Source organism: Nicotiana sylvestris, chromosome 7, assembly GCF_000393655.2.
Source record: "Nicotiana sylvestris chromosome 7, ASM39365v2, whole genome shotgun sequence".
Classification (NCBI taxonomy): domain Eukaryota; kingdom Viridiplantae; phylum Streptophyta; class Magnoliopsida; order Solanales; family Solanaceae; genus Nicotiana; species Nicotiana sylvestris.
In genome coordinates, this window is record NC_091063.1 from 63423286 (window position 1) to 63428791 (window position 5506).

Sequence of the window (5506 nt, forward strand, 5' to 3'; positions counted from 1 at the left end):
GTTAAGGAAACAACAAAGGTATGTTAAGGCTATCCCTTTTTTCCTTTTGGCATGATCCATATGATACAAACGAAATGAGCAAATGCTCAACTTTTACAAATGACTCTATTCTTAGAAGTACTAAGAGTGCCTGTGTTCTGGATTCCCCATGTGTCCTATTATTATATTGTTTGTTCATTGGTCTCAGAAAATACATAAGTTGATAAAGTATATTTCATGATATTAACCGAAGGCATATTGATCTTATTACATTTCGAGAGATCTTATTGTCTTACTTCATTATGCATTGCAATCATTTATAAATGCACATTGACCTCATGACCAGATGGCGTTATATACGCATATATTATATGTATATAGGGTATGGGGAAAGGTTACGACGTTATATACACACCACCACCTGATCAGTTGGTATGCGTTAATAATGTTGCCCACTAAGGCCGAGATGATATAATGGGATGCCCTCAAAGGCTTGATGATGTTATGTATGCATACATATGCATGATATGACATCTATATGCATATGCATGACACTATAAATGTTTTGTGATTCACTGAGCTATTCAGACTTACAAGTTGAGCCCTTTACTCCAGGTTTCTTTCATATCTTTTATATATTGTTTTTCATGCCTTACATACTCGGTACTTTATTCGTACTGACATCCCTTTTGCTTGGGGATGCTGCATTTCATGCCGCAAGTCTCGATAGACAGGTTGGCAGTCCTCCTAGTAGGCTATCAGCCCAACGGAAGGTATTGGTATACTCCACTTGCTCTAGAGTTTCCTATTTGGTCAGTATGCTTTGGACATGTATTGATTGGTATGGCGGGGACCTGTCCTGACCTTTATGATGTTTATATACTCTTAGAGTCTTGTAAACAGATGTCATATATATGGATGATTTATGGCTTTGTTGGCCTATGTTTTGAGTGTACAAATGATCATTTTGGTCTTATAGGACCGTATGTCACCTGTATAAGTTTGTATACTAGATTGGGTCATCCTATATCGAGTATTCCTTTATGTTTATCTTGGTTATCTCATGACAGCCTTTACGGCTCATTTACCCATGATAGTATGATAAGAAAGATATGTTACATAGGTACTCGGTTAAGTAAGGCACTAAGCGATCGTCATGACCCATCGGTCTGGGTCGTGACACTCATGTCTGGACTCCTCATGCTCATCTAACTCAGGGGGTACTCTGCTAGTACCCTAGCGAGCAACGGCTATGCCCTTTTGGGCAGTTGTGAGTCTCTTCGGTGGCGTCACTACATATACAACATTTCGTTAGAAGGCTGAATTCTTATAACATAGATCTATCGCACGATCTAGAGAAAAACGAAAGAGAACCATCCTATAATGCCATGTAGCCTCCTGTTCATAAGTATGGCGTGCAACATACTCCTTAACAAGACTCTACTAAACACGGCATGTCGGAACCCTAGGAATAAACTGCTCTAATACCATATTTGTCATGACCCAGCCTATGGCCGTGACGGACAACCGACACTAAGTGCTAATCATCACTAAATCTGCTGATATTCTACTAGTCATGAATATAAATTGATAAACTGAACAAGCATAAGCATAGCTGATAATAACTGTACAATCTGGAAAGCCGACAAGACTAACACAAGCTGACATATAAATATATACTAACTGCTTAGGTGCATATCTACAGGCCTCTAGGAGTAATGAACTGAAAAAGTACTAGACGGGACAGGACCCCACCATACCCAAATTAACTAACTCTGCACATACAAAGATAAGTAACTTCGGGAGTAAGCAGGGTGACTCCCACAACTGGTGGATGGCCTACTGATGTGGCTCAAGCGTTGATCTATCTGTAATTGTGCGGTATGAAACATAGCGCCCTGAAAGGGACATGAGTACGATATGTAAAAAATATGTAGGGTGGAAAGAATATGTAAAGCATACTAAAATATGACTGTAATCTGGAAATATGAATATAAGCCGAAAGCTAAACAAGAGTCTGAACAAGCAACTGATCAGGAACTGAACCGAAGTTTAAGCTGAAACTCTGCTGAAACTAAACTACTATCTGAACTGGTACCTGTCTAACGTTATGAGCTATATCCTCCCAATCAGGTAACTATACATCTGAACTAGACTCATGTATAGTCATGCAATGCAAATTGTAGCTACATACGCATTTATAACATGTCTAACAGGTGTTATGGGCTATCTCTCCCAGTATATAATCAATATATCTCGCTAGCGTTATGGGCTATATTCCCCCCAGCATAATCAATGTAAGCATGTATAAGGCCTAATATATATGGAAGCATTATATGAACTCAAGAGATCATGAAGGAAACCATAAAAGGAATCACAAATGTAATCTGACGCTCGTCGTCCATAAGTTGGACTGAGGAGCCAATCCATATTTTAGGAAGAAACTGAGTATTTACAAGAGACACTAAGTCTCATTAACTCATTAGGATCACTCCAGAATTAATTTAGAATTAAGGAACTTAAAATTTGTCCAACTCTTTGAATTTTTAGAAAATTTGGCAGAGTTTCTCCTAAAACTAGATGATCCTAGAAAAATCAGCAAGCACCACTTATGAACCAGCCCAACAAATAATGGGTTGGGCATGAAAGAATTTTATTGATGGGTCATTCTAGGGTGAGCCCATTTCAACCCATAAAAATAATTAGCCCGCCTATAACCCGTTTAGGTGCCCAAACATGATCCATCAAGCTCCTAAAACCTAAACACAATCAACACTAGCAATAGAAACAAGACATACGCTTTCTCTCTGTACACTCTGAACTTCAAAAATGAGCATTTCTCTCTAATGTACTACCTTTTATCTGGCGAACTCTTTGCTGGGGATTTCTCTGGATCTCAAATTTTGGCCATTAGATAAGGTGAGTATGCAACTCCTTTTCCTTTTTTATTTTCTTGTAATATATGAAATTGCACCATTGTTGCTCAAGTATACCGATATGCAATCCATATTGTAACGATCAGGCCGGTCATTTCATGAGTTACCACTCCGTTTCTCCCATTTATGCTTCTTATTGTCTTGTTCAGCTGTATTATGTGATATCGGGTTGGTTGGTTCGGGTTCGGAGAGGTTTTGGAAAGGATTGAGACACTTAGTCTCTTTTGAGTAAGCTTAGATTGGAAAAGTCAATCAAATGTTGACTTATCTGAAAAAGGGCTCGGATGTGAATTTTAATGGTTCGTATAGATTCGGGAGGTGATTTGTGACTTAGGAGCATGATCACAATGTTTTTTGAATGTCCAGATTAGATTTAGGCTTGAATTGGCGAAACTAAAATTTTGGCATTTTTCGGTTGGTAGCGCAGATTTTGATATAGGGGTTGGAATAGAATTTGGAAAGTTGGAGTAGGTCCGTTGTATCATTGGTGAAGTGTGTGAAAAATATTAGGACATTCAGACGAGGTTTGATAGACCTTTTTATCGAAAGCGAAATTTGGAAGTTTTAGACTTTCTTAGGCTTGAATCCAATGATGATTTGGTGTTTTGGTGTTGTTTTGAGTGTTCTTAAGATTGGAATAAGTTTGAATGATGTTATGGGATATGTTGGCATATTTAATTGAGGTCCCGAGGGCCACGGGTGAGTTTCGGGTGGTTAAACGGATCAAATCCTTGTTTTGAAAGCTGCAGATTTTCTGTTGTTTTTGTTGCAGACTTTTGGCCTTCGCGTTCGCAAGAGGGCTCTCAGGTTCGCGAAGGGATGAATAGTGAGGCATTCAATTTGGCCTTCACGTTCGCGATGTTAGTCCCGCATTCTCGAAAGGTAAGGTTCAGTGTGCATCGCGAAAGCGATGAGGTTCCCCTGTTTGCGTAGAGTAGATGGGAGCAGCTGGGGTCCTGGTCATTTGTGCTTCTCGTTCGCGAGCTAGAGGTTGCGTTCACGATGGTCTGGGAAGCGGACGCTTCGCGTTTGCAAGCTGGAGGTCGTGTTTGCATAAGAGGATTAAGTGGTCAACGGATTTTTGTGCTTCGCGAATGCAAGGCTTTGATCGCGTTTGCAAAGAAGGAAAGGTCACCTGGGCAGAATGTTTAAATAGCTATTGTTCGGGATATTGGGTCTAACTTCTATCATTTTTTAGCGATTTTGGAGCTTTTTAAGAAGAATTAAAGAGGGAATCAAAGGGAAACTCTTAGAGGTAAGATTTTTGGACTCAATACTCATTCCTATCGTGATTTCTACCTAATTAGACATGAAACTTGTGGAATCTAAAGCCTAAAATTGGAGAGTTAGGGCTTGGAATTGGAGACTTTGATTTGAGGATTTGAGGGGTCGGTGGTGGTCAGATTTTGATGTATTTGATATGTATGAACTTGTGAGAGTGTAAGGATTCTAGTTTTATGATTTTTATCGGAATTTGAGATGTGGGCCCGAGGGTTGGATTTGGCCAATTTTGGAATTTTTGATGTAAATTGGTTATTTTCGAGTGGACTTTGTTCCCTTAGCATATTTTGATGTTATAAATCTGCTTTTGGATAGATTTGGAGCATCCGCAGGCCGAGTTGAGAGTTAAAGGCATCGTGGGCTAGAGTTTGGACCGGATAGAGGTAAGTAATGATTGTAAATGCGGTCCTGAGGGTATGAAACCCCGAATTTCACATTGTTGTGCTACTTTGAGGTGATGCACCCGCTAGATGATGAACGTGGGGTCATGCACCGTTGGGGATTGTGACTTAGTCCATCTCGTATGACTGTTAAGTCGCGTATTTTATTGAAAACTATTTGATATCATTGTGTTTTGGAAAGTATTATCATGTTTTTGGCTGATTGCCATATTTAGGCCTCGTGCCAACTGTTTTGGACTCTTAGGGGCTTTTTACTACTATTCCTCACTGTTTTGACTTCATACATGTACTCAGTCATGATGTATTCTACTGTTTTCATAACTCAGACATATTTATTCCATTTTGATATTTTAAATGATATTTTGGGCTGAGCATCATGTTTTACTGTTGCCCAAGTGGCTTGAGAGATTTCTGACTGAGTAAGGCCGAGGGCCTGTGTTGTGCGCGTCACAGCAGTGTTGTACTGATTCATGATTATGAGGTAGAGGGCCTGATTTGTCACGCCATGAGGTGGCTTGTTATGAGGCCGAGGGCCTGTTTGATTATACCACGTGATGGCTTGTTATGGCGCTTGGGCTGTAGGAGCCCCTCCAGGAGTCTACACACCCCCAGTGAGTGTGGGTACCCAGTGTGAGATGTGATATTGCCTGAAGGGCTATTATTGTTTCATGTTATTGCCCGAGGGGCTAATACGAGTGATTGTGAGATATCCCGAGGGGCTATTTACATTTCTATTCTTTTCTCACTGTTTTCATCACTCGCTTGAAACTATTGAAAGTTGTTTTAAAAAGGTTTTTCTGAACTAAGATGTTTTCACATGTTTTACTGCTTTACTGCATTGTTCTGGACTTATACTATTTTATTGTAGCATTATGCTGTGGTTTACATGTTTTCTTACTGCTCAGCTGC